The following is a 12,089-nucleotide window of genomic DNA, read 5'->3' as shown; positions in this document are numbered from 1 at the left end:
TTTTTAACAGGTGAGGGGAAGGAGTTGAGGGTTTTTAACAGGTGAAGGGAAGGGGGTGAGGGTTTTTAACAGGTGAAGGGAAGGGGGTGAGGGTTTTTAACAGGTGGAGGGAAGGGGATGAGGGTTTTTAACAGGTGAAGGGAAGGGGGTGAGGGTTTTTAACAGGTGAAGGGACGGGGGTGAGGGTTTTTAACAGGTGAAGGGAAGGGGGTGAGGGTTTTTAACAGGTGAAGGGAAGGGGGTGAGGGTTTTTAACAGGTGAAGGGAAGGGGTTGAGGGTTTTTAACAGGTGAAGGGAAGGGGGTGAGGGTTTTTAACAGGTGAAGGGAAGGGGGTGAGGGTTTTTAACAGGTGAAGGGAAGGGGGTGAGGGTTTTTAACAGGTGAGGGGTAGGGGGTGTGGTTTTTAACAGGTGAGGGGAAGGAGTTGAGGGTTTTTAACAGGTGAAGGGAAGGGGGTGAGGGTTTTTTAACAGGTGAAGGGAAGGGGGTGAGGGTTTTTTAACAGGTGAGGGGAAGGGGGTGAGGGTTTTTAACAGGTGAGGGGAAGGGGGTGAGGGTTTTTAACAGGTGAGGGGAAGGGGGTGAGGGTTTTTAACAGGTGAGGGGAAGGGGGTGAGGGTTTTTAACAGTGGTGGGTGGGTGTGGAGTGATAATTTAGTCTAGGGTGTATATGGCAGTTAATTTCTGAACTAATAACGCTGATAACATCTTTTTATGGGATCCGTTGCCTGATTTGCAACGTGTTTCACGAGTCTTTATTTATGTCATGATGCCTCTTTATTAATAACGATTAGATTTATTTTGAAGGATGGTGGATGGGGGGGGGATATGCAGATGTTTTTATTTGGATTTGCTTTATTTTTGCGTTTGTGTGTGTGTGTGTGTGTGTGTGTGTGTGTGTGTGTGTGTGTGTGTGTGTGTGTGTGTGTGTGTGTATTTTGATAATTACAGTCCCGTCGTCTTTTATTAATTTATTGTGATTTAATAGTAAGTTTATTGTAATCTTTAATTTGTTGTATTTTTGATTTATTGTAATTTATAAATTCATCAAATTTTATTTTTTTTTATAAATTAATCATTTATTGTAATTCGTTCAATTTATTAATTTATAATTCATCAACTTAATTTATTAAGCTTTCATGATTAATAATTTATTTAGCGTAAATTATTAATTTATCATGACTTGTCATAGCTAATTAATATAAATTATTAATCTTTCCTGATTAATTTATAACCGATAAATTTATTACAATTAACTTATCAATATATTAATTTACCCTAATTTATAAAGTTGCCAAATAATTTTTTTCAAACTTGACAAGAGAAAACTCAGTAAGTGTCAGGGGCCCAAGACTGTTCAACTGCATCCCAAGATACATAAAGAGGATTACCAATAAAGTCAGTGCCGGATCCGCCGGGCTGTGGTTCGTACGTTGTATTGCGTGCGGCCAACAGTAAGAGAGCCTACTTGATCAGGCCCTGATCCACCGAAAGCCTGGTCATGAAACGGGCCGCAGCAGCGTTGACCAGTTCCATAACCAGGTATACTCCAAGTAGGTCTTGCACTCACAACCATCTTCTTATCTCAAGTTCCACTCGTTAACCACCGCACAGAAGCAATGTTTATAATCTCTCTCTGACTCTCCTTCTTCGGCAGCTTCAGAACCGAACATTTTTGTCCTCCCCGATGCAAACACCTCCACTTCTCTCTCTCTCTCTCTCTCTTTCTCTCTCTCTCTCTCTCTCTCTCTCTCTCTCTCTCTCTCTCTCTCTCTCTCTCTCTCTCTCTCTCTCTCTCTCTCTCTCTCTCTCTCTCTCTCTCTCTCTCTCGTGTAAATGATACGGTAATGACAACACGCTTTGGAAAAGGACACTGGAGTACCGATCAGGACATTTGTTAAAGGATACGTGTCGCCACGAGTGTCTATATCAGTGCTGTAACGAATGTTCTGAGCTGGACACAAGGTGTTCTTTTCTAACACCTGAGCACGTAGTTTTACTCTCCTCACCTAAATGATGAGATTTAAGTGTGTTTCAATTTTTCACTAAAGAAAAAAAAAAACGCTCTTAGGAACTTTATGACGACGTATGGGTCCGTCTTAAGACGTGGCAATCGTCCAGGACGGACCGAAATGTCGTCATAAGGTTCCTCTCGTAAGTGTGCGGTTTATTTTTTTTTTTTTTTTAATTTTCCAGCCAGAGAATTGTGATTTGTTAATTTTTTTTTTCCTATTTCATTGATGCTTCCTTAAACGTGTGTTCCATACGAGTATTTGATACGACGGCTTGAGTTGTGTGGGTTGTTGTGGAACCTCTGATAATTGTTTACCATTTCTTTAAAACTGTCTCACCGTAGGTACATAAGTGCATCATGCAACATAAGTGCATCATGTAACTTCACAACGGTGTACACTTCAATCCCAGTTCCCTGCTGACCTTTGCTCGCATTGTCTTTTGCAGGACATCATTCCAATTGGTGGACATCAGTGTTGTATCAAACTGGTCAGGCTCATGCGTCAGTGACTGCTGCATGAGCAGCTGTGGGTGGCTGTCTCCCTTTCAGAAATGTCAATTAAGGTTTGTCCAATTTCAGAATAGTTCTCATAGAGGGCTCTGGTGGCTTCACTTTGTGCTGACTACCTTGTTTCTGGCTCTGAATGACAAGGGAATTTTTTTTTTTCGTATTCCTGATTAATCTTTCTCATTTTCGTGGTAAAGTAGAAAAAAACTGCAAATATATAAATAAAGACTGGAAACTGCAGTCCGAGACACTGCTTCAGTTCAACACTCAGCAGCCAGATGAGTCAACCAAACTCATCCTGCACTAAGCTTTAGTTTAGCTTAACAGTTTACCTCACGGAATCGTACTTGCACACTTGGGTATATGTTTCTCCTGTTACTAACATGTAGGTAAATGAACAGAGATGCTACTAATGTGATATTTTATTGTGGCAACGTTTTGCTCCCCAGGAATTTTGCCAAGCCGGCTTGTTATAGTTCCTGGAGAACGAAACGTTGCCGCAATAAAATGCCACATTAGTTGTATCTGCATCCAACCTAACATTTTTATCAGTAATTCTACAATTATTACTACTGGTATTTAACTGCGACCAGTAGTTTGCCTTACTGATGCCGAGAAATTTGATAACACTCTTGCAGAAACTCGCACAACTACTTCCCCCACGTACTGAGCCGGGATAAACTGAAGAAATCTAAAACAATATCCGTCAGTGGTGACACATCGGAAAGTCTCTCTCAGGTGATCAATGTTTATGACTTATTACACTGTGTTGTCCTGTTTTCATAAAATATCCAAGCAACAAGGGCACTCTTGCTAAGAATGGTATAACACCATTCTTAGCATGAATACTCGTTGTTTCGGTATTTTTTGTTACCTTAGTTAAATACTCGTCAGCGAGACTGACCGAATATTTACGATGATATTCTATTTCAGACTAATTAAAGGCTTGTTTATTTTTGTGTGGAAGTCCCAGAATAATATTTAGAAGACTTTACATATTAATATTAGGTAAAATTCTATATTATAACTAGAGTGTGACACTTAACGGGAGAATGATGGTTAACAGGAGTGTGGATGTTAATGGGAGCGAGGCGTCAGGTAGGTCATGTGACTGTATGTGACTGGAAGGTAACAGGCAATTGAAGTATACTACATATCCCTTGGGAAAACACACAGACAGACAGACACACACACACACACACACACACACACACACACACACACACACACACACACACACACACACACACACACACACATACACACACACACACACACACACACACACACACACACACACACACACACACACACACACACACACACACACACACACACACACACAAGAGAAGATTGGTAGAACATCTAGAAAGGAATGACCTCATCAACAGCAGCCAACACGGTTTCAGGGACGGGAAATCCTGTGTCACAAACCTAATGGAGTTCTATGACAGGGTGACAGCAGTAAGACGAGAGACAGAGGGGTGGGTAGATTTCATTTTCTTGGACTGTAAGAAGGCGTTTGACACAGTTCCACACAAGAGATTAGTGCAAAAACTGGAGGACCAAGCAGGAATAACAGGGAAGGCACTACAATGGATCAGGGAATACTTGTCAGGAAGACAGCAGCGAGTCATGGTACGTGGCCAGGTTTCAGAGTGGGCACCTATGACGAGTGGGGTCCCACACGGGTCAGTCCTAGGACCAGTGCTGTTTCTGGTATTTGTCAACGACATGACGGAAGGAGTAGATTCCGAAGTGTCCCTGTTTGCAGATGATGTGAAGTTGATGAGAAGAATTCATTCGATTGAAAACCAGGGAAAAGTACAAAGGGATCTGGACAGGCTGCAGACCTGGTCCAGCAATTGGCTCCTGGAGTTCAACCCCACCAAGTGCAAAGTCATGAAAATTGGGGAAGGGCAAAGAAGACCGCAGACGGAGTACAGTCTAGGGGGCCAGAGATTACAAACTTCACTCAACGAAAAAGATCTTGGGGTGAGTATAACATCAGGCACATCTCCTGAGGCGCACATCAACCAAATAACTGCTGCAGCATATGGGCGCCTAGCAAACCTCAGAACAGCATTCCGACATCTTAATAAGGAATCATTCAGTGCCCTGTACACAGTGTACGTTAGGCCCATATTGGAGTATGCGGCATCAGTCTGAAACCCACACCTAGCCAAGCACGTAAAGAAACTAGAGAAAGTGCAAAGGTTTGCAACAAGACTAGTCCCAGAGCTAAGGGGCATGTCTTACGAGGAGAGGTTAAGGGAAATCGACCTGACGACACTGGAGGACAGGAGAGAGAGGGTAGACATGATAACGACATATAAAATACTGAGAGGAATTGACAAGGTGGACAAAGACAAGATGTTCCAGAGATGAGACATAGAAACAAGGGGACACAGTTGGAAGTTGAAGACACAGATGAATCACAGAGATGTTAGGAAGTATTTCTTCAGTCACACAGTAGTTAGGAAGTGGAATAGTTTGGGAAGCGATGTAGTGGAGGCAGGATCCATACATACCTTTAAGCAGCGGTATGATAAAGCTCATGGTTCAGGGAAAGTGACCCAGCAGCGATCAATGAAGAGGCGGGGCCAGGAGCTATGACTCGACCCCTGCAACCACAACTAGGTGAGTACACATACACACACACACTCATGAGATTTAAGGAAGTATTTACATTGGAGACAGGAAGGCTTCTGGGGGGACAGACCAGATGGGGACACCAGCAAGGAATATACCAACAAGTGTTGGATGACATAAATACAAATGAGGAGGAGGTGAAGAAGCTGCTAAGGGACATCGATACCTCAAAGGCAATGGGACCGGATAACATCTCCCCGTGGGTCCTTAGAGAGGGAGCGGATATGCTGTGTGTGCCACTTACTACAATCTTCAACACATCCCTGAAAACTGGGCAACTACCTGAGGTATGGAAGACGACAAATGTAGTTCCCATTTTTAAAAAAGGAGACAGAAAAGAGGCACTAAACTATAGACCTGTGTCACTGACGTGTATAGTATGCAAAGTTATGGAGAAGATTATCAGGAGGAGAATGGTGGAGCACCTGGAATGGAACAAGAGTATAAACGCCAACCAGAACGGATTCATGGAAGGCAAATCCTGTGTCACAAACCTTCTGGAGTTTTATGATAAAGTAACAGAAGTAAAACACGAGAGAGAGGGGTGGATTGATTGCATCTTCTTGGACTGCAAGGAGGACTATGACACAGTTCCTCACAAGAGATTAGTGCAGAAGCTAGAGGATCAGGCACATATAACAGGAAGGGCACTGCAATGGATCAGAGAATACCTGACAAGTAGGCAATAACGAGTCATGGTATGTAATGAGGTATCACAGTGGGCACCTGTGACGAGCGGGATCCCACAGGGGTCGGTCCTAGGACCAGTGCTATTTTTGGTATATGTGAACGACATGATGGAAGGGTTAGACTCAGAAGTGTCCCTGTTTGCAGATGATGTGAAGTTAACGAGGAGAATTAAATCAGATGAGGATCAGGCAGGACTTCAAAGAGACCTGGACAGACTGGACACCTGGTCCCGCAACTGGCTTCTCGAATTTAAACCCGCCAAATGCAAAGTCATGAAGATAGGGAAAGGGCACAGAATACCACAGACGGAGTATAGGCTAGGTGGCCAAAGACTACAAACCTTGCTCAAGGAGAAAGATCTTGGGGTGAGTATAACACCGAGCATGTCTCCAGAAGCATACATCAACCAGATAACTTCTGCAGTATATGGGCGCCTGGCAAACCTGAGAACAGCGTTCCGATACCTTAGCAAGGAATCGTTCAAGACACTGTACACCTTGTACGTCAGGCCCATACTGAAATACGCAGCACCTGTTTATAACCCGCACTTGATCAAGCACTTCAAGAAATTAGAGAAAGTTCAAAGGTTTGTGACAAGGTTAGTTCCAGAGTTAAGGGGAATGTCCTATGAAGAATGGTTAAGGGAAATCGGCCTGACGACACTGGAGGACAGAAGGGTCAGGGGAGACATGATAACGACATATAAAATACTGCGCGGAATAGACAAGATGGATAAAGATAGGATGCTCCAGGGAGGGGACACAGAAACAAGAGGTCACAATTGGAAGTTGAAGACTCAGATGAGTCAAAGGGATGTTAGGGAGTATTTCTTCAGTCATAGAGTTGTCAGGCAGTGGAATAGACTAGAAACTGACGTAGTGGAGGCGGGAACCATATATAGTTTTAAGACGAGGTTTGATAAAGCTCATGGAGCAGGGAAAGAGAGGACCCAGTAGCAACCGGTGAAATGGCGGGGCCAGGAGCTAAGACTCGACCCCTGCAACCACAAATAGGTGAGTACACACACACACACAAAAAAAAAAAAAAACGAGCTTCGACTCGACTCCAGCAACCACATACAGGTTAGTATACATACACATAAACACACACGAGTATACGGTGACGACATATAAACCACAGCATCGCTCCCTTGCTACTCTATACCAGTGTACACACACACGCCACTCATTCATCTGATTTAATGAACCTGGTCGTGTGTGTGTGTGTGTGTGTGTACTCACCTATTTGTAGTCACCTATTTGTGGTTGCAAGGGTCGATTCATAGCTCCTGGCCCCGTCTCTTCACTGATTGCTATTAGGTACTCTCTCTCCCTGCTCCATGAGCTTTATCATACCTCGCCTTAAAACTATGTATGGTTCCCGCCTCCACTACGTCACTTTCCAGGATATTCCACTTCCTGACAACTCTATGACTGAAATAATGTTTTCTAACATCCGTTTGACTCATCTGAGTCTTCAATTTCCTATTGTGACCTCTTGTTTCTGTGTCCCATTCCTGTAACATCTTGCCTTTGCCCACCTTGTCAATTTCTCGCAGAATTTTATACGTCGTTATCATATCTCACCTGACCCTCCTCTCCTCCAGTGTCGTCAGGCCGATTTCCCTTAACCTTTCTTCGTAGGACCATCCCCTTAGCTCTGGGACTAGTCTTGTTGCGAACCTTTGCACTTTCTCTAATTTCTTGACGTGCTTGACCAGGTGTGGATTCCAAACTGGTGCTGCATACTCCAATATGGGCCTGACGTATATGGTGTACAGTTTTGAACGATTCCTTACTGAGGTATCGGAACGCTATTCTCAGGTTTGCCAGACGTCCGTATGCTGCAGCAGTTATCCGATTGATATGCGCCTCAAGAGATGTGCTCGGTATTATACTCACCCTAAGATCATTTTCCTTGAGTGAGGTTTGCAGTCTTTGGCCACCTAGACTATACTTTGTCTGTGGTCTTCTTTGCCCTTCCCCGATTTTCATTACTTTGTATTTGGTGGGGTTAAATTCAAGGAGCCAGTTGCTGGACCAAACTTGCAGCCTGCTTGGTCTCTTTCTAGTCCTACCTGATCCTCGACCGAATTAATTCTTCTCATTAACTTCACGTCATCTGCAAACAGGGACACTTCTGAATCTATCCCTTTCGTTATGTCATTCACATATACCAAAAACAGCACAGGTCCTAGGACTGACCCCTGTGGAACCTCGCTCGTCACAGGCGCCCACTCTGACACCTCACGTACCATAACTCGTTGTTGCCTCCCTGTCAGATATTCTCTGATTCATTGCAGTGCCTTTCCTGTTATGTGTGCCTGATCCTCTAGCTTTTGCATTAACCTCTTGTGAGGAACTGTGTCGGTGGCCTTCTTGCAGTCCAAGAAAATGCAGTCTATCCACCCCTCTTTCTCGTGTCTTCTGTTACCTTGTCTTAAAACTCCAGTAATTTTGTGACACAGGATTTTCCTTCCCTGAAACCGTGCTGGTTGTCGTTTATAAGCCTGTGTCTTTCTAGGTGCTCCACCACTCTCCTCCTCACGATCTTCTCCATGACTCTGCACACTATACATGTCAGTGACACAGGTCTGCAGTTTAATGCCTCACGTCTGTCATCTTTCTTAGAAATTGGGATTACATTTGACATCTTCCATACCTCAGGTAGTTGCCCAGTTTCAATGAATGTGTTCAAGATGTTGTCTGGTCCCACCGCCTTTGAGGTATCAAGTTCACACAGCAGCTTCTTCACCTGCTCGGTTGTGTGTATTTCATCCAGCACTTGTTTGTGTACCTCCCTATTTTGAATTCCTGGAGTCCTACCTGTCTCCACTGTGAATACGTCTTTAAATCTCATGTTGAGCTCCTTACATACCTCTTGGTCGTTTCTTGTGAACTCCCCACCTTCCTTCCTCAGCCTGATTACCTGGTCCTTGACTGTTGTTTTCCTCCTGATGAGGCTATACAACAGCTTCGGGTCAGACTTGACTTTCGATTTATGTCAATTTCGTATTGTCGCTGAGTCTCCCTTCTTACCTGTGCATATTCGTTTCTGGCTCTTCAGTTAATCTCTTTATTTTCCTGGGTCCTTTGTCTTCTATACTATTTCCATTCTATAGTGTACTTACTTTTTGCCTCCCTACACATTTGGATGAACCAAGGACTCGTTACACAAATAACCCGCACATAAAAGAGAGAAGCTTACGACGACGTTTCGGTCCGACTTGGACCATTGACAAAGTCACACTAACAGAGGTGGAGCAGGACGGCTATATATAGGCAAGAAGAGGTGGAGGTAGTAGTAGTAGTAGTAGTAGTAGTAGTAGTAGTAGTAGTAGTAGTAGTAGTACAAGAATTGTATATAATACCGACAAGATGAAATTAAGACACATGTGAAATTAAGACACATGGTTGGTTGCTGTGAAGGAGGAGTTTGTAATGAGGTGGGTAAGGGTATTGGGTATGGCATGTGTGTTTTGAGTTGGAATGTTTGGTTGCATTGGGGTTGTCCTGGTTGGGGGGCTTCTGTGGGTGGCTGTGAGGGAGGTTGTATTTGAACTTCCTTCTGAGTCTGGGTTCTCCTGACCATCTCCATCTTCACCTCTCTTTCCTCCTTTCATCTTTATACCCTCTCTTTCAGTTTCTGCCGTTCTTCTCATGTTCCATTGTGGTCGAGTTACACCTTCCAGTACACTGACATGTCTCTTAGTCTTGCTTTCTCCTGCAGGATCCTGTTTTGAACCGATTCTGCCTTGAAAATCACTTTGATTGGCGGGATTCTTCCTCTTGCAAAGCCCCCTATTCTCAGAAAATTTGCCAGCTAGGTCATGTCATCTTCTATTGCTTACATGATGCTTGCAATCGCTTTTATCTCCCCTTGTCTTCTTGCTTCTTAAGTTTCTCCTTCAGCTTCCTGGAGCTCATAAACAAAGACTGATCTCTCTCTTTCATTCTCCCACTACATATCCCTATGTATCCCCTGATTCGATTTAGTTGCCTCCATTGCAGCTTTCCTTTCATCAATCTCTTCACTGTCTGCTGTCCTTGGGCCCAGTGGTCTGCCATTTTCCTGGACACTGCTGTGGTTTGTTAGGGCCTTTACGTATAACATAGCTCTTTCGTTTTCTACAGTCCCCTCGATTATTTCTAATGTGATCCTCTTTTTTTCTCGGGCTCCACGATGGTCTGATTGGGCCTCTGCATACAGTTTCACCCTTTCGTTCCCTACAGTCTCCTTATTTGTTTTTTTCTTTTACCACAAATGTCTAACATATGTTTATCGCTTAAAAAGCTGCGACGTATTTTAGATCCACCAAAACACGATAATTTTAAGGTGACTCAAAACCTGGTGTATTTTCAGTATGAGCAACGCCTGTTGACTAACACCGACAGCTGCTAGCAGTACTTAACGTTTCTGAAAAATGATCCCAAAAATGATTACAATAAGAACATAAGAATCGAGGAGCAGAAGTGATAACAATCCTCACAAACATCCACAAGTGTTAACAGTCCTCAGAGACTTACAGAAGTGTTAGCAGTCCTCACAGACATCCAGAAGTGTTAGCAGTCCTCACAGACACCAAGGAGAGTTAACAGTACTCACAGACACCCAGAAGTGTTAGCAGTCCTCACGGACATCCAGAAGTGCTAACAATCCTCACAGACATCCAGAAGTTTTAACATGGGTGGCCAGTGGCGACCCATGGCCCTCCAGAACTACAACTACTGATGCCAATAACAAAATCCCCCAACAAACACAGAATACAAGCTCGTTTATATTTGCAAATATACAAGGCCTTAAGCCATCCACCAACAACAAAATACCTTTTATCAGTGGACCTCTAGAGGAGTCTAATGCAATGTTTGCAGCCTTCACAGAGACCCACACAAAAGATCACTTTGACAGTGAAATATGGATAAGTGGGTACAACCTTTTTAGATCCGAAAGAAAGAACAGGCAACAAGGGGGAATTGGCCTGTATGTCAAAGAGTCACTCATCTGCACGGAGTTGCGGAACACCACAAATGATGTAGTTGAAGTTCTATCTATAAGTCACCAGATACAACCTCCCAACAGTTCAAGGAACAGCTACTGAAAATTGATTACTGTCTGGAAAGCCTTCCAGCTCCATCCCCAAAAATCTTACTGCTTGGTGATTTCAACCTACGGCATGCAAAATGGAAGAATGTAGCGAATAATGTTATAGCAGAAGCAATCCCTGGAGGTAGTGCAGATGAAAGGTCACACACATGAGCTACTAAGTCTCTGCGATAAACACACCTTAAGCCAGCAGATAATGGAGCCAACAAGACTAGAAAACACACTTGACCTTATCTTCACAAATAATGAGGATCTGGTAAGAGACATAACAATATAAACCATACCCCCGGCCGGGGGTATGGTTTGTTTGCAATCGTGTCATTACGATTTCTTGAGTCATAACAATATAAAAACAGCTAATTCAGATCACAATCTAATCGAAGTCCAGACTTACATGCTCAGATATCCTGATCAGCAAAATGCATGTACCTGTGAAGGTGTCTTCACAAAATACAACTTCAACAACAAGAACATCAACTGGGACCAGGTAAACCATGTCTTAAATGAAACATGTTGGGAAGATATCTTAAATAACATGGATCCAAACCAGTGCCTTGAAAGGATCAACTTCCTGGCGGCTGAAGCATGTTCTAGGCATATTTCTCTAAGAAAGAAGAACAGCAGGAGTAAACTGGAGAGAGAAAGACGCTCCCTCTACAGAAGACGACGAAGAATCACTGAGCTCCTCAGGAACGCTAGAATATCTGATACACGGAAGGAGGCATTGACTATGGAAGAGGAAACTATCGAACTTAAGTTAAAGGACTCTTACAGGAACCAGGAGAGACAGGAGGAGCTTAAAGCTATAAGTGAAATTGAAAGAAATTCGAAATATTTCTTTTCATATGCCAAAAACAAGGCAAATACCACATCTAGTATCGGGCGCTTACTCAGACAGGATGGGACTTACACAGATGACAACAAGGAAATGAGTGAAATACTGAAATTCCAGTATTACTCTGTGTTTATTGAGCCACTAATCAGTCTGAGGATCGACGATCCAAGTGATTTCTTCATGAATGAGCCTCAAAACTCCATCAGTGTACGCCAGATTTCCGATATTACCCTAACTCCGATAGACTTTGAAAAAGCCATTGACAACATGCCCATGCACTCAGCCC

General features: G+C 43.4%; 1 protein-coding gene across 1 annotated transcript in view; it reads right to left on the bottom strand.

Annotated features, from left to right (window-relative positions):
* The window catches only part of LOC128692155 (homeotic protein empty spiracles), a 109,940-nt gene that overhangs the window by 26,305 nt on the left and 71,546 nt on the right, over positions 1-12,089 (bottom strand). The gene's annotated exons all lie outside the window — the stretch shown is intronic.

The sequence above is a fragment of the Cherax quadricarinatus genome, chromosome 15, assembly GCF_038502225.1.
Source record: "Cherax quadricarinatus isolate ZL_2023a chromosome 15, ASM3850222v1, whole genome shotgun sequence".
Taxonomy (NCBI): domain Eukaryota; kingdom Metazoa; phylum Arthropoda; class Malacostraca; order Decapoda; family Parastacidae; genus Cherax; species Cherax quadricarinatus.
This window is presented reverse-complemented; position numbering and strand designations above follow the sequence as displayed.